The sequence below is a fragment of the Ursus maritimus genome, unplaced genomic scaffold, assembly GCF_017311325.1.
Source record: "Ursus maritimus isolate PB19 unplaced genomic scaffold, ASM1731132v1 scaffold_6, whole genome shotgun sequence".
NCBI classification, from domain to species: domain Eukaryota; kingdom Metazoa; phylum Chordata; class Mammalia; order Carnivora; family Ursidae; genus Ursus; species Ursus maritimus.
In genome coordinates, this window is record NW_024426774.1 from 59587434 (window position 1) to 59613222 (window position 25789).

The window sequence follows — 25789 nt, forward strand, 5'->3', positions numbered from 1 at the left end:
TACCGATATGAAGTCGGCATGCTACGCACCCAAAAACAAAGCAAGGTGTGCATGCTCATCAGTGTCTCTTTGGGGACCCCCTCAAGCTCGACCCTATAATTATTGTATTTGCTCCTCCTGACTCAGAAATGTAACCAACTTTCCAAGTGTTTTGTCCTTGACTTTTCATATTTTACCCTTTTCTGTCTGGCGGTGCTTATGTTTTAACATATCTGCTCTGTGGTGTTGTGGTACTGGAATGAAACACTCTACCTCTAGGATTATTTTTCTAATTTACTGCCTTCTGGGACAGGGATTTATTCTTTAGACCTCCTGCCAATCTGCAGTTGCTAGTAACTGATACCCTGGTTTGAAGATCTGGATACTTTCATGTGGAGGGAAAAAACCATGAAAGAAAATGATTTTGATCTGAAACTGAAATTCAGACAAAGGACCGGTGGTGATGTTTGAGTAGACAGTGCACCAACATGGCTCTATATTAGAGAGAAGTGCCAGCTTACAGCAAGCAGGAGAGGACTCAAGAACAAAATAAAACTAGGCCTACCTCTGCTTATTCAAATACCACCCACAACTTTCTGGGAAAAGAACATATGCAGAGCATATTTGAAAACATTATAAGGCATGCATAAAGTACAATATTAGTCAATTTTATATGCTCAGTTGCATGAAATCTGTGTGTTTAAAAAATATAATAATTTGCATTTCATGGCTTTTGATAACCTCAGGAGTGCACTTGAAATTCAGCACATGCCCACAGCACCTCCCAGCTCACCCCATTTTTAACTGAAGACCAATGGTTTCTATTAAGGGATCAGGCAGGGCCTCTGACAAGCCAGTCAATAACTATGTGAGGTTACTTCATTAATGCTATAATGGCTGATAGAGTGAGAGGCAAAAAACAGGTTCCTGACAGCAGCAAATGAAAATGATAGAGATTCCTGAAGCAATGCGCCTTTCCTTTGTCATTGTCTTTTGCTTCGCTTATTCAAAATGTGGCATTTATGTATTCAGTCTTGATGAATGTTGCAGGCTTTAAGTACTTTTTCCATCTCTAATGCAGTGCCAATTGCACATTGTTCTCTCTTTCTCTCTTCCCTTCTCCCTCTCTCTCTCTCTTTTTTCCTATAACCTCTGCTGTCAAGGCACTGCAGGCTGAAGGGTTGCAGGCACTGGCTAAATAGCTTTTGTGCTATAAATGGTGAAGGTGATGGGACAATGCATCATTAGTGCTGGCTGGGTCATAGAGCAGAGAGGGTGGTAGGAGCCGGACCCTGCAGCTAAAATGGTGTAAGTCCCCTTGGCCCTGCCACTCTCCTGCCTTGATTTGGAAGCCAGGCAAAAATCTCCAAGGAAAGTAAAGACGTCTCTGTGAAGTTTGGACAGGGAAGCACTGGGAAAGGAAAGCTCCCTGCAGGTGCATCTCGACAGCAAGTTGCATTAACAGGACACGTCAGTTAGCCATGTTCAGAAGCACGTGCACATCTGACTGGGCTGGCTGAAGCGATTGTCTGGCTTCTGGAGGTTGAAGGTTTTTATTCAGTTTTCTAAGTGCCTTGATGGGCACAGGCTGCCTTCTGACCCTTGAGGGGATTGCGCGCTTCATTTGAATGGATAAGAAGAGATATGAGTGGACAGGTCTTTGACATCAGTGAGGGGGGCTCGGGCACAGCCAGAGTGGGAGGTGCACACATTTCCCTGATGCTGCTGGGTGCCTCCTTTGAGGTAGGTCATAGTCAGGCAAAGGATAGACGTGCAGTGAAGCCTGTTCCGATGTGGTTTGGGGGAGCATAGTGAGCCAGTTTAAAGCAGCTAAATCAGTTGATAAATGCGTATATTTGAATTTCAGCAGCCTTCACCAGGAAATTGATCTGCCTTTCGGGGTGCTTGCCTTTAGCACGCGGAACATCAGAACAACATCGACATGGTTAGAGACAAGGCAGGCAGGAATGAAAAATGCAACGGCCCCCATTCTCTATGGCTTCTCCCCATACAACGTGGGTGGTGGGACATAGTTTCAAATTGCCACCATGTGTTTTAAGAACTGACTCAAATCCTTTGTGAAGGAGTCCATACTCGAATATAAACAAACAAAACCAACCAACCCACAATTAAATGCATAATTGTAGTCTGAATGTACAGGTGACTATTGGGCTAGAAGCCGCTTAGAGAGGACTAACCTTTATTCTTCTGTGGTTCCATCACAGAACGTGGTGATGCTCTCCCATCTGTTTACTGTAGAGGGCCAAAGCAGAAGTTCTTATCTAATTAAAGATTGAGCTGGCCTGAACTGTGGTATTTTATTCTAGGCAACCTCCATTACTTTGTTAATTACACAATTCTATTTTCATTGTTTTGGTTTTGTTTTTCTTACTATTCATTGCCAGTTATTTACACGTAGGTATTATTCTTTCTTTTTGGTAAATATTATGGACTGAATTGTGCCTCTACCCAAATTCATATGTTAAAGTCCTGACCCCTAGTTCCTCAGAATGTGACTGCATATGAAGACAAGGTCCTGAAAGAGGTAATTAAGATAAAATAAGGTCCTTTGGGTGGGCCCTAATCCAATATGACAGGTGTTCTTGTAAGAAAAGGAAATTAGGATCCAGACAGGTACAGATTGAAGGTGATATGAAGATCTAGGAGGAGATGGCCGTCTACAAGTCAAGGAGAGAGGCCTCAGAAGAAACCAACCTTGCTAATACCTTAATCTCAGACTTCCAGCCTCCAGAATTGTGAGAAAATAAATTTATGTTGTTTAAGCCACCTGCCCTCCAGCATATGTCCCCAGTGGTCAACATTTTAATGAAATGGGTGCATTCTCTGCATCCTTGTTTTTGAGTTTTACTTGTAAGTTGGGGGTCCATAAATACCATGTAGAATTAAACGGTACATTTTGAGAAGTTAAGACACAAAAAAGTTTCATCTTGTTGTGATGTTCTGTAACCTTTTTATCTAGCTTTGCATTATAATTTTAATATGTTTTGATCAATGTAGAAATAATTTATTTTAACTGCTATATAGTACTCCATTCATTTATCCTTTCCCCTACTGAAGGAATTTGAATTAGCTCTGTTTTTTTCTGGTAATGAACAGTGCTTCCATGAACATTCTTACATGTGTTTTCTGGAGCACATCACGAGAGTCTTCTAGGCCACATTCCCAAGATAGGAATTAACTGGATCATAGCATGTAGATATAGATATAATTTTTTTCCAACTTAACTATCTATTATCAAATTGTCTAAATAGTTACCTTCACTTCTTCCCTAGCAGCAGAATATGAACAGACCTATTTTTCCATAATCTTACCAATACTTAATATTGTTCATTTTGTAGTGTTCTATTCTGATGAAAGTGAATAGTGTCTTACGGTTGTTGGGAGTGTCTTCTTTACAACCACAGTTGCAATGGCCAGCATTTATTGAGCCCTTATCAAGTGCACGGTTCTGTACTGCTTGTTTTACATCTTATTTAATCTTTATAATGGTCATACAAAGTTGGCATAGTTACAATCACCTGTATTTTACAGATAAGGAAATTGAAGTTTAGAGAGATTAAATAACCGGTTAAGGCTAGACAACTAGCAAGTGATTAAACAAGGATTAGAATGTATTAGAATGATTCTAAAGCCTGTTGCATTAGTTTGGGTTTCCTCAAAAGCAGACCATGAGATAAGGGACTTGGGTGCAGGTAGTTTATTTGGGAGTTTATCCCAGGAAGCACACATGAGGTTATGGGGAGAGTCGGACGAGCTTGCGGGAGTCAGTATAGGATATATTGATGAGCAGATGTCCACTGGAATTGGGGCTCCATCTTTCTGGGGCTCCTCTGAGGGTTGGTGCCTTAGAATTATCTCACCTAGTTATGGGGAACCTAGGGGTGTTCATCCTCTGACTCCCATTCCTCATTGGTTGGCTTTTGGGCTGCTTTACATGAGCACTGACCAAGCTCCCGCAGGCCAGAGAAGTATGTTGGTCCTTGAGAATACCCACCGCAGCTGCAGGGAGCATAGAGGTGGGCAAGTGTATGGGGAGTGGCATCAGCGCCCACCCAGCTCCAGCTGTACTGCCTTCTGCCAAAGCACGAGAGGTCTCCAAGCTGGCTTCTCCCTCTCATGAGTTGGGAGAAGTAACTGCATTTTAATGTCTTTACTGTGGGGTTGCTTTATAACTGAGAAGACATTTCCTACAGACATTGGTACATAGCATTGCACTTCACCAAAATTGTCCAACTTGCTATGTGATGGATTTTTTGGGTCACATTTATTCTTTCTTTCTTTTTTTTATTATTATTACTTTGTATGTGAAAACAAGGCTCATTGCATGCTTTTGATAAAGTGGGCAAAACGTCAATTTTCTCACTACTTTCTTGTGAAATATATAAAATAAAACTCATCTCTAATTTTGAAGTGGTTCCTATATTTATAAAGATGCATTTTTCACTCTAAAAAAGCTTCAGTAGGGTCATGGATATAAAACTGGCCCATAAATAAAAATTTTACCAGAAATCAGACTGGAAACATAAAAACAAGGCAATGTGTCTTAAAGAATTAAAAATAGTCACTTAGATTTGTCTAGTACTTTTGGTTTTCAAAGCATTTTCATGTTATTTCACCAGAACTGCCTAACAAGAAAATAATGTTTGCTAGAACCTCATTATTCCCTTTAATAGATGTAAAAACAAAGGCTCAGAATGGGAAAAAAGTTTACCCAGTGAAATGGTTGAACTTGGGTTCTGGACTGCTAAAACCCAATCCTATGCTTGGTCAGCTATATCAGAGTTTTTAAATACATGGTTTACAGATGATCTGCATCAAAATCGCTGGCTTTACTTTTTATTTTTTATTTTATTTTATTTTTTAGAGAGAGAGTAAGAAAGAATGTACAAGTCAGGGGGAGGGACAGAGGAAGAGGAAGAGAGAGAATCTGAAGGCAGTTCCATGCCCAGCACAGAGTCTGATGCAGAACTCGATCTCACAACCCTGAGATCATGACCTGAGCTGAATCAAGAGTTGGACGTCTAATAGACTAAGCCACCCAGGTGCCCCAAAGGGTTTACTTTTTAAACTGATAAGTCCTGGGCCTTACCTCAGGGGCTAGGCATCTGATAAAATCGCCTATATACCCATATGCAAAGGTGCAAGACATTTTGATGGAAATGTGTTGACACTTGTATGTCATGATATTCTCACCACCCCTGGAGACGGTTGAGGGGCGTGCAAGCCACCATGCTCAGGCAGTGTCTTCACGCAACCAGACAGCCCTGCTTTTCACAGCAGAATGTTTTTGTGCCCACCCATAGTGGTCATCATTGTGTTGATGTGAAGAAGCCAAAATTGTTCCAGGAGAAAGAACATATTTGTGGTCATCCTTTCCTTGCCAATGATATCTTTAAACAAAACAGATTTACCCCCAGACATACAGACAGGCTGATTCATGCAATCTGGATAATCTTTTACTGTTTTTTTTTTCTCTCTCTCTCTTTAAAAAATTAACAAATGAATCCCAACAGCATGTCTACAATATAAAGAATGACTTACTGTGGCATTGATGAAGTGTCACTTAAGTGAGTTTTAAACACCTCCTGTAAATCTTCTAGTGTTTTAAGAGGCCAAACTATTCTATTTTATTTTCTCTGCCTATCAAAACTGTACTGTGGTTAACGTGTTCTCTCAAACCTTTTGGGGCAGCCTGAACCGATTGCTGCACCATCAAAATGAACTGGAGATGAGATACTCATAGTCCTCCCTTGATTTCCAGGATTATTGCCAGAGGCCATGGCAGTTGTCCAGTTGAAAGATGATAGGAGTTTAGACATTGATGTGACAGTGGGGGTGGTCAAAAGGAATTCGATTCTGTATATATTTTGGAAGTAGAGCCAACAGGATTTCCTGATGGATCGAGTGTGAGGTATAAGAGAAAGGGAGGGGTCAAGGATGACTCCCAGTTTTTCCCCCTGAGCCCCTAGAATGATGAAGTTGCAATAAATTGAGATGGAGGAGGCTGTGGATGGTTCAGGTTTTGTGAGTTAGATCAGTTTGGGACATGTATATTTGAAACAGCCATTTGGCATCCGGGTGGAGATGTCAGGTGAACTTTTAGATACATGAGTCTGGAAACAAGTCTGGACTGAAGATATAAGTTTGGGAGTTATCAGCTTATAATTCAAATTTAAAGCTATGGGACTATAACTCACCGAGAGAGTGAATTGTAGATTTGGGAAGAAGAACAAGGACTAAACCCTGGGGCACTTAATACGGGCCAGGAAGAGGAAGAAGAATCAGCCATGTTGACTGGGAAGGAATAGTGAGATGTGTGATGTCTTGAATGTTGAGGAAATGATGGATATTGAGGCAAGAAGGAATGGCCATGTCAAATTCCTATCAAGGTCTGCTGATTATTGACCACTGGATTTAGTAACATGGAAGTCATTGGTGATCTTTCTAAGGGTTGCCTTTCCTGTGGAAGAGAGAGGCAAAGGCCAATTTGGGATGTGCTGAAGAGATGAGGGAGGAGAGGAACTGATTAACTTGGTTCCTATTGAACATCTCACCTGCACCATTACCTTCAATGGATTGCCCTTCTGTTAAATGCTAGTCCAGCACAGTTGGCACGTGGTCCTAGACCACGAATTTAACCAGTTGGATAGAATGCCAACGACTTGCTGAGGACTCAGAGGGCCAGTTTTCACCAGCCTGGTAACTCATAGCCATCACTAAGAAGTGCTTTCCTCTGTTTGTGGGGGAAGATGATTATAATTGGTCCCAAAATAGCCTATTCGGCACCCAGCACAGTGCCTCATACATAGTAAGTATTTAATAGCTTTTTTGTGGTCTGAATGGATTTGTAAGAGAATGAATGTGCTTGGGTATATTTGGAGCAAATTATCTATGTTTGGTCAATTTTCTTTTTCAAATAAAAGATCGACAAACGATTGCTAGCAAAAATAAATAAATAAAACCAGGGGGTTGGGGGGGGGACCTGTTTGAGACAAACACATTGTGTCCTGAAAGATCTATTCTGTCATGCCAGCAGTCTCATTGGCTGTGATTTGTATATTAAGAAGATTTTAATTGCTCAGGTAAGTGCCTGCACCTGCTAAGACATTGTGTATTAGAGCACTTTATTCTAATCTTTTACAATACAGGGCACACTTCACCCATAAAATTATTCTCCACACAATTATCACTCCGTTTTGCTGAGGTAGAAAGTGCAACTTAACACTTTGGGTTTCACTCATTATTATTAAAATCATGGAAATTAGGATCATTGGGCAAAGCTTGTGCAGTTAACTGCTGAATTGCCCCTGTCCTTTCTGCTCCTCTTTTGCTTGCACCAATGAGCAGGACTTGAGTGAGTTTTTACGTTATCTGCAAGCAGGGTGGGGGGCTGGATTGTTTTCAACACAAAAGATTTGTAAACTCCAAGCAGAGCTTTTCTGCTGAAGCTCAAGGAACATTTAAACTAGCTGGTTTCCTTCTTTCTTCTTAAAATAGTATTTTTTCTGATTATAAAAGAATTCCAAAAAGAAAATTAAAAATAATTACATACAGAAAGTAGTGGAAAATTTAGAAAATACAGGGAAAACCAAAAAAGATTTGTAATCAATCGTTATTCATGTGTTTTTGATGTATTTTCTTCCAGTTTATATGTAAATAAAGAGAATGCATGAAGCACAAACACATGACCCGGAACCACACAGTTTCAGATTGGAATATAAGCAAAAGATTGGTTACATTTTTCTTTTCCTAAGATAAACTATAGCAGGGCTTAGCAAACTACAGCTTGCAGGCCATATTCTGCCTGTTATTATAAATAAAGTTTTATTGGAACACAGCCGTGCCCCTTTGTTTATGTATTGTCTATGGCTGCATTCATGGTACAACGGTGAGTGGAGGTAAGTAGTTGCAGTAGAGGCCACATGGCCTGCAAAGCCTAAAAATATGTACTGTTGGCTTTTTACACAAAAAGGCTTGTTGAGCCTGAGTTTCTTTTGCCACACATCTTGCTCTGACAATCAGGTGCCATGTTGCCAATGTGATTAGCAATGTCATCTCAGTGATTGCATTATTAATATATCTGGTGGTCTGCACTTATATGCTGTGTCTTAGTTGTGGTCTGGTTTGACCCAGCTTATCTATATTACATACCTACTTTAGAGCGATGCCTCATTTCTTCACCAATTTTTACCCGACTTTCCTGAGGTTTGCGGCTCCCTATGCTCCCAACAGTGGCAATCTAGGGAAGATACCAGAACCCACCTTCTCTTTTGTCTAGAACACCAGTTACCAAACTTCGATGTGCCTTAATATGCACCCCAACAGATTCCGAGTCAGTGGGTCTGGGAAGGGGCCTGGGATCCGTATTTTAACCAAGCATCCCTTGGTAATTCTGATGTAGGTTGTTCATGCAACCTCATTTTGTACAGATTGCCTTAGGCTTTCTCTCTTCTTCCCATCTGCTCTATCAAACTTATTACCTATTCTACCTTCCAACTCTTAGAGCTTTGATCTTGGCTAGGAATTGAAAAGTCTATTGGGAGTTGGAAGGTTCACATGTCTCTAAGGAGTGTGCTTTCATTCCATTAGGCCTTCCAGGAGACAGAAACTTAACCTACAAAGTGGTTCTTCTGAAAATCGCAAATCAGTAGGATGTCAGTGTAGGAGAAGTTTTGGTAAGTGAGTCTTTAGGTCTTCTGTTCTTGGACCAGCTTGGTTGAACACTGACTGTTTAATAGGCACTATATAAATTTAGGAGATATCCTAGTTACTAAGCAAACAAAACCAAGCAGTGGGTGGACGCATAAGGCAACTCCTCATTGGTCAGGAGTAGTTCATATTCATCTTAGTTTCCATGGTTCATATTTTCTTTCATTTCATCCATTAGCTTCTATTTATCAATACTGACAGCTTCCAAAACCTCTTTGGATGCAATACAGACTCCCTGAACATTGACTTGTAGTTAACAGCATCAGTTAGGTTACTTGTGGGGTAACTTTTTATCAAAAGTCTAAGAAATAAGTTTCCTGTTTGAGAATTCTATCTCTGTTCATTGACTTGCAAGTATGAAGTGAAATGGTTTCTTCTCTAGCTCAGGAACATGTCTTTAACAGCTTTTATAGGTTTGTAAGGACTACAAGCCCTCAGGCTAATGTGTCATTTTCTCTGTTGCCCAGCCTTTCGGCAGCACAGAGCCCTTGAAAACAGTCGTTTGAACAATTACTATTTAGGTGGAGCCTGAGTATACCCAGCACTGGCTTAGGTATAATGGGGGAATACAGAAGTGCCATAAAGCATCATTTCTGTCCTAGAATTGCTTATAATATGATTGAAGAGAAATATAATTAGGTGACTTACAATTGGGGCACAGTCCAGGTCAGTAGAGTTAGACCCTTGGTGTTCAGTGTTTTAACTGATTCTTTCAATCAATAAGTATTTATTGGTTGCCTACTTGGCATCGGTACTATACTGGTAGTGAACAAGAGAGACAAAAATGTTTGCCCTGAGGGAGCTTATTCTAATGGAGAAGACAGACAATAAACAATAGTATGTGAGTCATAAGTATTAAGGAGAGCACCAATAACACAGAAAAGGAGTGTTAGAGCTTGTATGTTTAGGGATTGGGGAAGAGACGGTGGTTTAGATTACTTTTTGTAAATTACCCAAAGTTTCAAAAATTTGGAACTCATAAGCTTTGAGACCCTTGCCTAAATCCCAGCCTCTGAGGCCCCACACCTAGAATTCAAGGCTGCTGTGTTGCTCTGGAATGCTCTTCAAGTGGGCAGAAATTCTAATCGATTGATAAAATCCTTATTTCTTTACAAAACATAGTCTTAAAGGAGAAGGTATAATTCAGTGACATGAAGATATTAGGGAATTTATGAAAGTCTAACTACATATCCCAGCCTCTGGGGGGAGTGTCTGGAGGCTTTTCTGGCCAGATTTTTGCATGTTTTATTCCTTATCTTTCTGATCTCAGTTCCTAAGGGAGGTCTGCCCTGACCACCCATCTAAATCACCACCCCCCACCACATTACCTTGTTTCACTTAACTTTTTTTTCATAGCACTTACCACTAATTGACATATATTTATGTACCTGATAATTGCCATCTTCTCTACTACAAAGAAAGCCCCAAGAAAGCGGGGAGAGCTTGTTTGTTCTGGCCTTGGCATATAGTAAGTTCTCAAAACATATTTGTTGAATGAAAGAAGACTGCCAAGGCTTACTTAGCTATGTCCAACCATACGCAAGGCAGAGAGAAAAGTCTTTCCAACCACTTTACCCTTAAAAAGTTGTCTCAATCTAATTTGAGATTCTAGTCCACTTTTTAAAGAAAGAATAAACAACTTATTTTAATTGCAGTAATTCACCAATTTGGAACAATCCAAAATAGAGCAGTTATTAGCAAAATTTTCGAATTATCCAGTTGGTTTCCAGATAGATAGATATACTTTTATTCTGTGAGCACATTGTAGAAAAAGCTGCAATTAAGGCAAAATTCCTCATTCTAAAGAGTAATGTGTTTGCACCTTTTTTCACTTAATAAAATGCATTTACCTTGCCTATGATGTTTCCCTTCAAATAACCTAATTTTATGTATATCATTTGAAACTATTTTTTCTATATTATGAATTAATTCAAGCAAATGGAAGAGTATACAGAATAATGTAATAAGCATCTGTGTGCTCACCAACCAGCTTTGTCAAATTTTGCCTCATGTCTTTATTTTAGATAAATAAAAATTCCAAATACAGTTGAAACACCCTGTCCCTTTTCCTATTCCATTTTCCCCTTTCCAGAGGTCATAATTATCTTTATTTGATTTTAAACCTATCTATGCTTGTTTTTATAATTTTATACATATATATGATTCCATAAACTGGATAGAGATGTGTATATTATTATATAAATATACTATATGTATCATTCTGCAACTTGTGGTTTTTTTTTTAAAGGTTTTATTGAGAGAGAGAGAGAAAGCGAGTGCACAAATGGGGGATAGGGGCAGGAGAGGGAGAAGCAGACTCCCCACTGAGCAGAGAGCCTAACTTACAGCTTGATCCGGGGACCCCGAAATCATGACCTGAGCTGAAGGTGGACACTTAACCAACTGAGCCACCCAGGTGCCCCTACAACTTGTGTTTTTTAACTCAACATTCCTATTTAGTATATTCATTTTGAAATACACAACTAAGGCTTCTCATAGTCTACTACACACACTTTCTAGTTTATTCCCATCTGTAGTATATGAAAGTTGTCATTACTTCACATTCTTACTGATACTTGATGTTACTGGATTTTATTTGAATCTTTGCCCTTCTGGTGATAAAAGTTTATTTGTTGTTATTTTGCCATGCCTATCTCTAATTAATAGTACAGTAAGAACATAATTTCTTGGGTCTGCTGAACTTTAGATTTGTTCTTCTTTCAATTACTTGTTCCTATCCTTTGCCCATTTCTCAGGTTATTTAACTTTTAAAAATGGATTCACAAAAGCTCTTTGAACTCTGACTTCCAAAAATTATTGGTTACTTGAGTTACAAACACCATTATCCATTCCGTGGTTTATAGTTTTCCTTCTTTATGACGTATTTTGCACACAGAAGTATTTCATTTTAATTTAGTATTTAAATTTAAGTTCTTTATAATTTATGTATATTATATCTTGTTTAAGAAATTATTTCTTATCCTGATACCATAAAAACTTACGTGTTCTTCTAAAAGTTTTAACATTTTGATTTACACATTAAAACTTTCAATACATGTGGCTGTATATTCACATACGATGTTAAACTGGGGTCTAATTTTCTTTGTTCCCATGCAGCTATATAATTTTTCCTACCATCTATTAAATAACTCATTCTCTCCCCATTGATTTGTAATGACACCTCTGTCCTATATCAATTTGCCATAACTGTTTTGTTCCATTTCTGACCTCTCAACTTGGTTCTCTGTGTTTTTGTGCATTCGTACACCAAAACCACACTGTCAGTTATTAGCTTGATTTGTGGAGTGTGGCATGGGATGTGTACAGGTCTGTCATCTGTGTTTGAACCCTATCTCCACTGTATTCTGGTGTTTGACCATATGTATGCTATTCAGCCTCTCTGTGCCTCAGTTTCTTCTTCTGTAAAGTGAAGTAAGTAATGGTAACTACCCAACAGTTGTTATGGCAATTAAATTGGCATATGCTTACAAAATCCTTGGGACAGTATCTGATACATAAAAGCACTCAAATTGTGTAATTGTGTTACCACTAATACAACATTAAAATAAGTCTTGATGTTTTGATACTTGTTCCTTTTCCTCAAAAATTGTCTTAATTATTATCTGTTATTTGCTCTTGCATATAAATTTTAGGGTCAACTTATCATGTTTCAAAAAGTAACCTATTAGGATTATAGTTGCAACTATATTGACTTTTTGGATTAATTTGTGAAAAAATGGCATTTTATGTTGTTGAGCCTATTCATTTATGAACATAGTATATATTTTCTTTTAAGTAATACCCTGTTTTCCAGTACAGTTAAGTAATATTCTCCTTGGGGGTCTTGCATATCTCTTGTTAGATATAGTGATATCTTTTGAAATTTGTATTTCCTAATATTTCTGGTATATAAAAACTATTTCTGGTATATAGATTTTCTGATGTTAAAAATACTTGCTTATCTGTGTTTATAGTGATGTGTTTTGTTTTTTTTTACTCTGCTGGCTTCAGTTTGCTAATATTTTATCATATTTATGTCAACTTATAAATTCTATGTTTGTATTTTACATTGTTCTTTATTTTCTTTTATTTTCTTTACTCATATTGTTTTTATGTTTTTTGTAGATAGATATTTTAAATTATCAAGTCATTTTTTAATGAGTATATTAGGTTTTTATTTCTTGAGCCAGTTTAATTAGTTTTACTTTTCAAAAAATTATTTATTATATCTAAGTTTTCAAGTATATTAATGTAAAGTTCAAATTATTCTTATAGTATTTGTATTTTCTATAATTATTCATCTAATCTATGATTATGAACATAATCTATTATTGTTTACTTCTTCTTAATAGCATTTTATTTTTAAGTAGGCTCCATGCCCAACATGAGGTTTGAACTCATGACTCTGATCAAGAGTCGCCTCTTCCACCATCTGAGCCAGCCATGCGCCCCATGTTTACCTTTTAATTTGTATTCAGTTTTGTCGATCTTCTTTATAGTTTTTTTCTTTCATTACTTTCATTTATTTCAGTATTTTATTTCTACTTTTTTTGAGATTGTTTTGTTCTTCTTTCTTTCTCTTTTTTTTAAGTTGAAGTCTTGTTTTGTTTTTTCCTATCATAAACACATTAGGCTATAAATTTTCCTTTAATGCACTTTTAGCTGCATTTCACCACTTTCATTATGTAGTATTTTGATTTTTATTATCTCAAGTATTTTTTTAACTTCAAGCATGATTTTCTCTTTGAACTATTAATTATCTCAAAACATTTGCTTATGTTATTTTAAATATTTTTTACGTTATTGATTTTGATATTTTGCTTAATTAAATATGGCTATATACCATTCTTTTATAATCATTAGATTCTTTAGGTATTGTGTGTGAGCACTTTGTAATTAGTATGTTTTTACAGTAGCATATATAAGACATAATCAGTTACATACCAAGTTTCTTTGGTATTTATTGGGATTTGCTTTGTGCTTTTATATATGGTAAATTTTGGCATATCTATAACTATTATACACATTGATTTCTTAATGTCCATTAAATCCAATTTCCCCTTGAGGGTGGGCAGAACTTATGACTATCAGATTTTACTCCCTTGATTAAGTTACTAATGAGTTGACTCTGAGTAATCAAAGGGAGGTGGGTAGTACCCAAGAGTGATTCCTAAGAGCTGGGAGCAACCCCTTCCTAACAGATGGGGAAAAAAAACAGGGACTTCAGTCCTGTAGCCATAAGGGTCTGAATTCTGCCAACTAACTGAATGAGCTTGAGAGGGCTCTAAGCTCCAGATGAGAATGCAGCTCAACTGACACCTCGATTTCAGTTTTATGAGGCCCTGAGCATAGAATACAGACTTCTCACCTACAGAAATGGTGAGATAATAAATGGTTGCTATTTTAGGTGACTAAACTTAGGGCAATCTGTTTGTTACACAGCAAGAAAACAATTATCCTATATTTTTGTATTTAATTTATCAATTATTAAGGAAGGTGTGTCAAGATATTACAACTGTGATTATGCTTTTTAATTTCTGGTAGTAATTCTGCCTAATTTTTACTTTTTCTAATTTGAGGCCTTGATAGTTGGTCTATATAAATGCAGAACAGATACTTATTCTTAATGAATTTTTCTTTTATTATTATGTAGTGGCTTTTTAAACTTACTAGTTATGTTTCTTACAAACTTATTTTGTCTGATATTAAAACACATCATATATCTTTTGTGTACTATTTCCTGGTATGTCTTTTTTTTAATTCCATTTTTTTCAATCTTGTTTTATGTTTTTATAATGGTCTTTAGTAAACAGCATATACCTGGATTTTTTAGATCGAGTTTAAGACAGTTTAAAGGTAAATGGTGACTCTTATCTGTTACATTTACTATGATTATTGATTTACTTTGATTTTTTTCTATCTTATTTATCATGCTTTCTTATTTTTTAAAAAGCTTCCCTGCCTCATATAGCTTTGATCAAGTAGCCCCCTTTCTCCCATTTTTATCTCTATTAGTTAAAGAGTTATGCATGAAATTTTTATGCTTTTGGCAGCTACTTTTAAACTTTAACAAAGGTACCTTTTATTTAACTAACTTTAAAGTTAATCAGTATTTTTCTTCTCCGAAAAAATACAAAGATCTAAGCCTTTTGAATATCTGATAATGCCCTTTTATCTTATACATTATGTCTTAACTTTAGTTCCACATTGTTTTTATAGCATTCCAATTAATCATTTTTAAAAATATTGATTTATATGGTCAGTGCTTATTGATTACTCATATTTTCTTTCTCTTAATTTTTTTTGTACCATATACCTTAATATTCTGTGTTCAATTCCTTCTTCTTAATGAATATTCTTTAGTAATTATCTCTGCATGCCCTCAGTATCTCCCTGAAATGGATTTATTTTGGCCCTACTCTAGAATGATAGTTTAATTGGGTATAGAACTATAACTTGATAATTTTCTCTTTCAGCCCTTTGAAATTACTATTCCATTATTTCAAGCTTTTTTGACCTGGAGAAATCTTTGACACTCTATCCAGTAAGAGGTGGTCTATATCCCTTCCCCTTGAATCTTAGTAGTTACTGTGACTGTTTGATCAGTAGAATATGGTGGAAGTGACACCATGCCAATTTGTGGGCCCTGGCCTTGAACGATTGGCAGTTCCCATGTCTTTCCTCTTGGAATTCTCATTCTCAAGGAATCCAGCTTCCATTTAAATAGTTTGTTTACCCTGGTACTATCATGGTACGAGGAAGCCCATGTGAATCACTTAGAAAGGCTACAGAGAACTAGTCATCTCAGACCAGGGGACAAACATGGAAGTAAAAAAGTCATCTTGGACATTTATAATTCCCTGCTGATGTGAGGTAGAGTAGACCCATGGCCACAGACATAAGGCCCTATTCACATTTTCCCAGTCTTCTCCAGCTACTCCAGACCTCTTGGCTGAGGCCTAGGTCTCTGTGGAGCAGGGTTGAGCTGTCCATACTGTGCTCACCTTCCTGACCCATAAAATCATGGGCATAACAGAATGATTGTTGTTTTACATAACTAAGTTTGAGGTAGATTGTTACAACTTAGTAGTTACCTGGAATAATAGCATTTCCATTTGTAATACTTAGATCATACTGGGAAATTGTATATTTATTAGTATGAATATTTGATATTTATCTTCTGTAAAAGAGTAGGTATTATAAAAGTAAAAACAAAACTTTATTTGTTTTATGCTTTATTCTCAGGGTCTAGCCCATATAAGTGCCCAAGCAATATTTGGTGAATGAATAAATATTTTGTAAAGTTTGTACTATTCAATTTTTATACTAATTATTGCTTTATCATAAATGTTTAAAAATTATGTTTACAGTGTTATTTATCTGGGCTTCTATGATTCACTAAGGTAATCAATTCAAATAATAGGTGAAAAAAAAGCTCCCAAAATTTCATTTAATCTGCAGATGCATGATCTGGTTCTTTTTATGTTTTTAAGACTTCTGTACTGATGATTTTCCTGGCCATAGAGGCTGGAAATAGTCAATGACCAAAAAAAGCTGGATTGAGTAGATAGAGTGCACATTGAAAAGTTTAGGGTTTAAATTTAAAGATTACTTAATCACTTCTATTTTAAAATCTGGGAAACATCAGAATGTTTTCCCCAAATGGGCCCCGGCTCCATTGTGTGTGAGTGACGATGCGGCTACTTCATGGTTTCCTGACATCTGTTGCTCCATGTCTTCACGGACAGCTGCTGAAAGTCTGATCTGTTTATTCTCTTTGTCACTTGGTTATTTTTGCTTTTACCCTCCAAAGATAAATAATTCCTTTGTAATGAGAGCCTCTGGAAATCGAGTTTGGGGAAAACAACTATTTGTTTGTTTTCTCAGACCCCACCATATCCTAGAAATTGAAACCAGTTTATACAGATACATGAAGTATAATAAAAATATAAATTTTATAGGGTGGAGACAGAAAAAAAGAAGTGAAAGAAGGAAAAGAACAAGAAAATGGTTCTGGTATAAGATTCAGAAAACTCAAACTATAATGACTTTTTTCTGGTTTCTGGTGGGCCAACATTTGTCCCTAAGCATCACAGGAAAAGAGAAACTGGTCAGTTACATGGTTCAAAGTGTCCATAATATGAATGTAAACCAATTGTTTAGAAGTACGGTTGTTCTTAGTTCCTTTACCAAAGAGTAATTTCTCCCAGGTTCCTCGTAAAGGGGACCAGGAGGAACAAAACCATTTCAGCTGAACTGTACTTTAGACTAAGACAGCATTTAGCAGAGACTATAAGCAAGTGAGGAATTCAGAAGAGAATAGGTTGCTTTCATATTTGTCTTCCTAGTTGTCAGCAGTGCCAGCAAATAGTAGATACTCATTAAATCTTCCTTACCTGTATGTAGAAAAGAAAAGGGAAACAATCCGTGACTTCTTAATCATCTTGAACAAAGTCCTCTGGAAGAAAAGCATTCTTACAAGGACCTGATGCTCTCTCCAGCACCTCTTCCATCGCCTATCTTGAGGGGAGTGGTGCGCACCACAGAGCGCTGCGCAAATATTAATCGCTCAGAACTGAGAGGCTGCTGTGGGTTTAAAGGCCTCAGAGGAAATGTCTGTGTCACTTCTGTGGTCATCATTGCCGTCCTGAGGTCTTGGGAGGAAAACAGTAATAGCCGTTGCTTTGAACCTTTATCCCCTCCCTGCCATGCAGGACAGCTGATCGGTCCTCTTATTTTATGTCCTGGGGTCCTCCAACTCCCTCAGCCTGAGTTCTTTTTAATTAATGACATCTGACCAGGTTTCTCCCAGTTGTTTATTTTCTGGAATAAATCTTAAAATATCTGCTGATATTCAGTCGATATTAAATCTTACTTTTCCTAGCCATAGTTTTCTGCTCTTTACCAAACTTTATGTCCACCAAACAATAATCATACTGTGGCCTGAAAGACACAGTGTCATTGTGTGGGTTAAAGTCGGAGTGTAAAAGGGGGGTGCATAACAATGAGGCTATAGTATTCTTTGCTGTGTTGCAACTGTCCACCTAGGTTATGTGAGAAGGCCCAGAGGTAAAGCCAAGTCACAAAAAAATAGGTTACTTTATTTCCACACTGCTCCACCCTCGGAAGCATATTGCTTCAATTAGAACAATGCTACACATTTTGTGTTGGTAAAGAATGAAGCAGTCATTCCCTTTATTTTCTTTGGTCAACACTTCTTTACTTGGAAAAGCAGACTCTGTGAAAAAGCAGGAAACAAAGCACCATCCTCTGGACTTGACTTTTACCCTTGCCAGTGAAACACCAAAATATTGCATGGGGCAAGGCTCCCATGATTGCATTTTCCACCTTTTCCAATCCAGCCGTTTGGCCATCGAAATGGGAACTCTTGTTGATTTTCTTCTTGCTTTTTTTTTTTTTTTTTAACCTCAGAGTTTGCTTTTGTTAAGGGCTGGTTAACATTTCTCTGCCAAAACAGAACACCTGTACAGTAAAGGAGCAAGGAAGAGAACTGGGGAGTGCAGACATTTGCCACTGCTTCACTGACTGGGCTGCATAGCAGACACCAATAAAGTCCAATAAGTCCACTTGGGGTTATCAGAAGGGAGGCCTTGCTTGGTAATCCTCTGGTGAGGAGATTATCGGGGTTATGGGGGGGCCTCATGGCAACCCGTGTTCTTCAGAGAAACTCACGGTCTCCAAGGCATCATGAGGACAGACCCGCAACACATATGCACCCTTGCCCATTGGAATCTGCTGGCATCTGAAACACTTATATCTGGCAAGCCCTGAAAGTGGAATTTGATGTCCTTTCCCATATATGTGGGTACCAGGCTGTAGAGCAGGGATTCCTTGGAGGAGGCAGGATGCAACATACATTCTATTTTGCTTTATGAGCAAGTTGCCTCCACCTTGGCTGTTTTGTGCCCACAGAGGGAAGGTCAAGGAGCTAGGGCAGCTGTCTCTTCTGTAGACCAACCACACAGCTCTGACCAGGTAGCCTCCACCTGAATTTGTGTTCAGTTAATTATATACTGGTTTATGGAAGTCCAGAACCTAGAGAGAATCAAAAGAGTGAGAGAGAGAGGTAATAGCAAGCAGCTCATAGTCTTGCCTTGCCTACATCGAATGAGAAAATGTACCTCCAGGAGGAATGGCTAAGAAAAGCCAGGCTTCAGATAATCAGGTGTGCATGGGCCTTTCACAAGCAGTCTCATGTAAAGGAAACAGCTGCTTGGACATCAGACCAAAATAGGAGTTTCAGCCATTGGCTCTGCCACTTCCTAGCTGTATCACCTTGGACAAGTTGCTGAACATTTCTGAACCTCTGTGTTCTCATCTGTAAAATACAGCTACCTGAGAGTGTTGTTGTGAGAATCAAAAAGATAATGTATATTTAAGTGCCTGACTTAGTCCTTGGCACTGTCACCATCCTCCTTATTACATTATCTTCATCATTATAATTACTCATTTTGTTCTGGAGACACGTGGTCTTAAAACATTATTATTATAATTAAACATCACTGAGAACACCCTGTATGTTACAGATCGACACAGTTGCAAAGCAAGAATAATAATGTACTTCCTCTTTCAAACTAAAACTTTTTTTTTTAAATGGGCAAGAGAAATCGTGTTTTGCTTTATTTAATACTTAGTTGAGTTACTCAAAAGAGCTTGACTTGCAGATGTTTTCTTTGAGAGTATTTTTTACAAAATCCAGCTTCCCCAAAACTAGCAGTGTGGCGTCCAGTAAGTCATGTCTCTGTGGGACCTCGTTTTCTTCATTTATGAGATAACGCACAAGGTTCTCTCAGCTCCCACCCATATGTGTAACTCACTTGAGCTTCATAAAATCCTGATGAGTTTCTTAAGTTGGGATTGCTTTCCTCATTTTACACATTAGCTAAAATATTTGAAGAAGTTATGGGGTTTGCCCAAGGTCGCTTCAAATAAGTAGAGAGGTTAGGATTTGAACCAAGAACTTCTGGGCTTATGGAGAGTATTCTGCTCCCTGTGTCTTCAATCACATGAAAATGATGATAATGTCTCAAATAATTAGGACACATTAAAGCTTATTAACTGTACTGTTATACTGGCGTTTTCAAAGGCACTTCAGAATTTTATAGTTCTTCATGATTATCATTAGAATAGCACTTGTTACTATTAAAAAACCAGTGATCACTATTCAGTCACGTAGAGGTTGCTTTCAAAAGTTTAAAGAGATTGGGCAGAATCTGTGCTGACCCCTCAATATTCTCAGCATATCGCCACTTGCCACTGAATAAATAATTATTTGTTATGCTAAATGAGACTTGTTATTATCTCTTTCTCATAAATATAAAGTGTTTAAAAGGCCGGCAATTTGACTTTTATTGTCAGTTTTATTCAAAGATGATGATGGTAGTGATAATAATATTAATAGATAACATTTGGTAAGCTCTTACTATGTGTCAGGCTCTTTGCCTGGTACTTTATATAGGGTTCCCATTTAATTCTTTCAGTTAACCCTACAGAGTTATTATGACTCTTATTCTCATTTTATAGTTAAGGAAACTGAGACATAGAGAAGTTAAATGCATAGCATTTAACTGCATAATATTATTTTAGCATTTAATGCGTAATGTTACAGCAAGCAATAGCACCAGGAATTGAGCTCAGATAATTTATTATGAATTTTTCAGAGACAGGTTGACTTATGTCTTTAAAATACTGTTGAGCAGAAGGCTCATCATTCATTCAGTCAGTCATGATTTGTCCAGCACTTACTATGTGCCAGGCACAGTGTTGGTATTGGAGAGACAGTGGTGAACTAGGAATAGTCTCGTGTGAGAAGGATGGCAGGCAGAGCTATTCAGTTGCTTCTACAGCCAGTGTGTCTCTATCTCAAGAATACTGAAGTTCTACCACGTGACCAGGATTTAACTTTCTCCCATGTAACAGTTCACTCTCTGTTAGACTCTTCGGGTCTCTTTAGGGTATTAAAGTTAGAAGTCTTGCTACTATGGACTAAACTGGTTAATGCGCTTCCAGGTCAATCGTTGGGATTGATACAGGACATTTCACAGTGCCGTGTTAACTCTACCACTTTGATCCTAAGGACACAGAGATAATACCATTTAAGTAAGCATGTTCAAATCAGAATTTTGTCAGCATGGATTAAATTCTGTTGAGAAAGTTTTAGGGAATCCATCCCATCCAGCAAATTTAATTTTTGATCAATTTTCTGTAAGACCCAGCTAAACCATTTTCTATTCTTTCCATTCTAATGTTCATGTTATTGAAATTATTTTCATCAAAGTCAATTCTTTTTTCCATTTAAATTCTACAATGAAGATTTGATTTATTGATCAGATTTGTATCCATAACAATTTTACCAGACGTTAGTGGATCTTCTTTTATGAGCATTATTTCCGTTAAGTTCATTTTTCCAAAGTCTTGACTTTTCATATTTCATGAAGTATTGATTTTTCTATCAAAATTTGTTTTGTTTTTTTAAAGATTTATGTGTGCATTTTTCACTGCTGTGCTTTATTTTATGCTGATTATTTTTCTCATGATATTCATTATAAGTGATGACATTTTGTATTTATTTCCTAGCTCACCCACAGAAAAGATATGAGCATGGATTTTGGAATGTTGAGATGGAAAGGGCAGGAGAATAACTCAGGCCATGAGGAGACTGGGGATGGTAACAACAACAAAAAAATACAGACAAAGTGAGAGGTAGTGAGGAAGAGAAGGATACATGGAAAGGATATTGGAAGAGGAGGAAAACAGGAGAAAGCAAACAGGTGTCATGGGAGAGGAAGTCAAAACAATCTCATTTTCAAAATGGAGGAGTCAAAACAATTGGCTCTAAGTAGTGAGGTTAAACTAACCTGTACCACATGGTGCTAATCAAACGTCCATGGGTTACCTCTGAAAATATATTGGGTGGGACTCTGTCATTTCAAACAATGGTGACCCTTTTAAGATTTTTCCTTTGTGGGTCTGCAAGACTTTGTTGTACCTTGACTGAGTTGCCTGTTTTCTTACTTTATTCTTTTCTTGGTACCCAGAAATGTTCTAATTGTCTGTATCTTAGCACACTTATCTGGCTAATACTATCTACAGGCTTGTGGATGGGAAATTGGCCAGTGGGAATGTGTTTGGATGAGCCTAGTAAATCATTTGGAAGAAATGCAATGGTATCTAGAATAGATAGGCTTCTCCAGAGAAGACCCCTTCTGACAAGACAGGGACTTCCTCTCCCCATAGAGCTCCACATGAATTCTCACTAAAACCCCACTGAAGTGATATTCAGAATGGTATGAGTGAAACCACCTCAAGGCTCCAGGATTAACTGGGGCTGTCAAGGTCACATAGCAGAGCTGGTGACTAGAAACTGAAGCCTGGTCTTGCTTGGGTAAAGAATTATTCCTCTACAACCACTGCCACCAAGATACTCTCCATATAGTCTGTCTATTTTTGCTTCATTACTTTATTCACCTTTACTATTGAATATTTATTTTTGTGATCAATAGTTTAATATTCTCCCCTAACTAGAGACCATAAGTTCCATGAAGGAAGGAACCAGCTCTGTTTTGTCCCCCATTCTGTACCTGTATTTAATACAGTCCCTAGCACATACCAGGAGCTCAAGTCACATTTGATTTTTAAAAATAAATAAATAAGTGAATTAATTAAAGGATAGAGCAGATCTTTTGTATTTGGTATGCACCAGAGTTATCTTGAAGATTCCCCCTTGATTCTTTAATGTGGCTATGGAGAGAAAAGAGGAAGAATGGAGGGGGACAGGGATAAGGGTCCTTTTATTCATGCCCCTGCTTCCTGTACCTTGATACTGTGTATCCCACTGTGTGTTTCCCTGGCAACATCCCATGGCTGGATCCAGAATTGACTCTTCTCACTACAACGGAGCTGGCCTGCGTAGGTCTGAGGACCAAGCTCCTCCTCAGAAATTGGTAGAAGTGGAAAATTCTAGGGTCCAGACTTGCCTCCCGAGAATAAGCTGAGAGAAGAAAAAGACCTTCAGAAAACTGAGCACAACAGCTTTTGACACAAGGAAGGGCAGGCAACATGAAATCAAGAATGTATCATTATCATTTGAATCTTGGAATTTTTCAGATGTTCAGAAGGTACTGTCCCCCAGAGCACAAAGGATGAAATTGCTGCTAAATGATGGCTCTAATTATAATAAAACCGTGAATTGATCCACTTAGTTTAGGGAGCGAATATAAGTGAAAGGAGTGTCCTTGCTTCTTTTCTCTGATCTGATGTCCTGCCTCTTTTCCCTTCATTCTCTGGACTCCAGCAACACAACTGTCTCTGTTCTTTGGACAGATCAGCCTTGCTCTTGCCTCTGTGCCTTTGTGTGTTCTTTTCCTCTGCCTAGAATACTTTTCCTCATGCTCTTCATATGACTAGTTCCTGCCCGTCAGTTAGTTCTCTGCTTCAATGGAACGTTCTCCTGTCTTACCATGCTATCTAAGGTACTCCCTAATATGAGTCTTGTTTTTATCATTTTCCCAGAAGTTATTTGTCTATGATTATCTTATTGCTTCATCCAGTCTTTCATTTATTCACTTCCTTTCTTCCAACGGTGTAAAGTTTGTAAGAGTATAAATGTCTGTTTTGATCGCTTGGTATTGCCTGCCTCTAAATCATGACCTGGCACGTGGTAGGCATTTAATACATTCTTGTTAGGTGAATGAATGAATGGTGGGATGAATGGATGAGATAAAAGGAATCAAGAAAAGCATGTACTAGAGTCTGTGGTCTTAGAGGGCAACGTTAAGAAGTTTGGATTTTATTCTAGTGTACGGTATCTATCTGGATTCTGTGTTGCCAACAGCAGGGTCCATTCATGCTAGTTTAGGCAGAAAAGGAATGTATTAAAAAGATAGTAGGTAGCTCTTAGTCAGGGCTACCCCTAGGGTGTATGGGCCCTAGGCAAATATTTTGTTTCAAGTTAACAGTTAGTGATAAATCTAATCTCTGAATACTTAGTTAGATGACAATGCAGGACAAGTGGGACATGTTGAATGTATGAAGATTTTTTTCCCCCTGTGATTGTAACTATGTATAAGGATCTGGGTCTATTGAAATGGGTAACTTCCTGTCTAATCCAGAACAACTGGTAGCTTATTTAGGTGTATTCAGACATTTCCGTATCTTGTCCAAAAGTGGTAACATATGCTCGATTGTGATGTCACTCGTTATTTTCTTTGTGTGTGCATTTCATTCTTCATTTAATCTTAATTTTTTGTGTGGTCAGGATGAAAGCTGTCTTCTAAAACATGGATGTCCCTGAAATTCAGGGCTTGAGACAGAGATTTCATTAGCCCAGGTCAAAAGGCAACACTGCTTCTAGAACTTTGGGAGGGCTAGGGAGCCAGGCTCTGAAGCCATGCCGTGAGGATCCACACCCAAACAGACGAGCAGTTTCTACTGCTCCAGTAAAAACTTCTTTTCCCCTTGGCACCAACAATGCTTGATTTAAATACCAGAAGTCCTGCCACATTCCCTGTAAGAGAGCCAGGCACTCCCACTGCCATGCTTGTCAGGGGGTCGGGCTCTGCATGGAGCTCTTTCTCATATTGCTTAGCCCTCAAACCATGTCTCCAACAGGTGTGTTTTGGTGGGTAGAATCCAAGTTACTCCCACAGCTGTAAGAGAGCCTGGGAATACAAGTTTTGTTTCATTTTGTTTTGGGGGGGTTTTTGTTTGTTTTTCAATTCTGTCTTAGAAAGATAGATCTTCTACTGCAGAAAGTTACCCAAATGTAATGAGGATTTTCAGTGATGTAGCCACCACTAACAGAAGTCCAATGCAGCAGCTTTTTAGCATTGTAAGTAGGGAAGTGACATGACTTACGCTTTTAAATCATAAAAACACTCTGACTTCTGATTGGATTCTGTATTAGAGGGTGGCAAGAGTGACAACAGGGAGACTAGCAAGGGGGCTATTACATTTGTGCAGGAGAGATAGGAGACGTGAAGGGGATTTGGACAAGGCTGTGGCCACAGGGATGGAGAGAGGTAGGCAAATTCTGGTCCGGTGAGCAGTGCAAACCACTGCAGATGGGATGCATGGGGGGAGGGGAGTGGCAAACAAGGTGCAGGTCACCTCATTTCATGTGGTGTGTTCTGTATTATCATACAGACAGAATGCCCCTTCTATTAACTAAGTTTTCCACTCCTGATAAGATGTCTGGGAAAACAACAAAGTTATCAAATTGGTCATCTAATGTCATCTAAGATATTAAGTACCAAAATGAGGGTGTAGTACTGTATTTTTTTTTTTACTTCAGCGTGGTTTCATAGTCCTGGTCATGGCTGATAGCTACACGTTAATTAGATGGAGTGTCTACACAATGCAGGTTAACAATATATTAACGCTTTTCTTTGTCTTTTTCTTTTCTTATATTACTTTTTCATTTGCTAAGATTGCAGCAGGCATCTAGGTCAAATTGCAGGGCTCTCTATTTCAGGTGGTTCTTGCCTGGTTGGCTCAGTTGTTAGAGCATGTGACTCTTGATCTCAGGGTTGTGAGTTTGAGCCCCACAATGAGTGTAGAGATTACTTAAAAACAAAATCTTAAAAAGAAAAAAAAAAAACAAAAAAAAACGAAGAGCTGGAGTCCACAAACTAAAATCTAATGTGAATGTCGCAAATCTGAGCCGCCAGGACGTGCTTTTAAAAGGAGTTTCCTGATGATTGTAAAACAAATATTATCAACTCTTTTATTACGAACCTGAGGATAAATCTATATAACCTGATCTAGCCATAGCTACGAGCAATATAGAATTTTCAAGAAGGTTGGAAAGATTGAAAGCCCTCCATAAGGAAAAGGAATTATTTGAAGAGGTCTGATTAGGAATGGTAGAGGAAACTGAGTAAGGGGAAAATTTGAACTGAACATCAAAAAAAATTTCCTTCAGTAAGAGTCACCTAATGGTGAAAGACCAGACCTTGGAATCTCTCCAAACAGGTCTGGTCATCACACTCTATATGACAGCCAGATCCTGACCTCGCCAGTCCTTGGTCCACACAGAGAGGAGGTCCTTTGCCTCCACAGC

General features: G+C 38.1%; 1 long non-coding RNA gene across 2 annotated transcripts in view; it reads right to left on the reverse strand.

Moving 5' to 3' along the window:
• The window catches only part of LOC121101038, a 35995-nt gene extending 16738 nt beyond the window's left edge, over window positions 1-19257 (reverse strand). For both annotated transcript variants that reach the window (XR_005832974.1, XR_005832975.1), the window contains exon 1: window positions 17106-19257. This is a non-coding gene — a long non-coding RNA (uncharacterized LOC121101038). The remainder of the gene's footprint in view (window positions 1-17105) is intronic.
• Between the last annotated feature and the right edge of the window lie 6532 nt (window positions 19258-25789).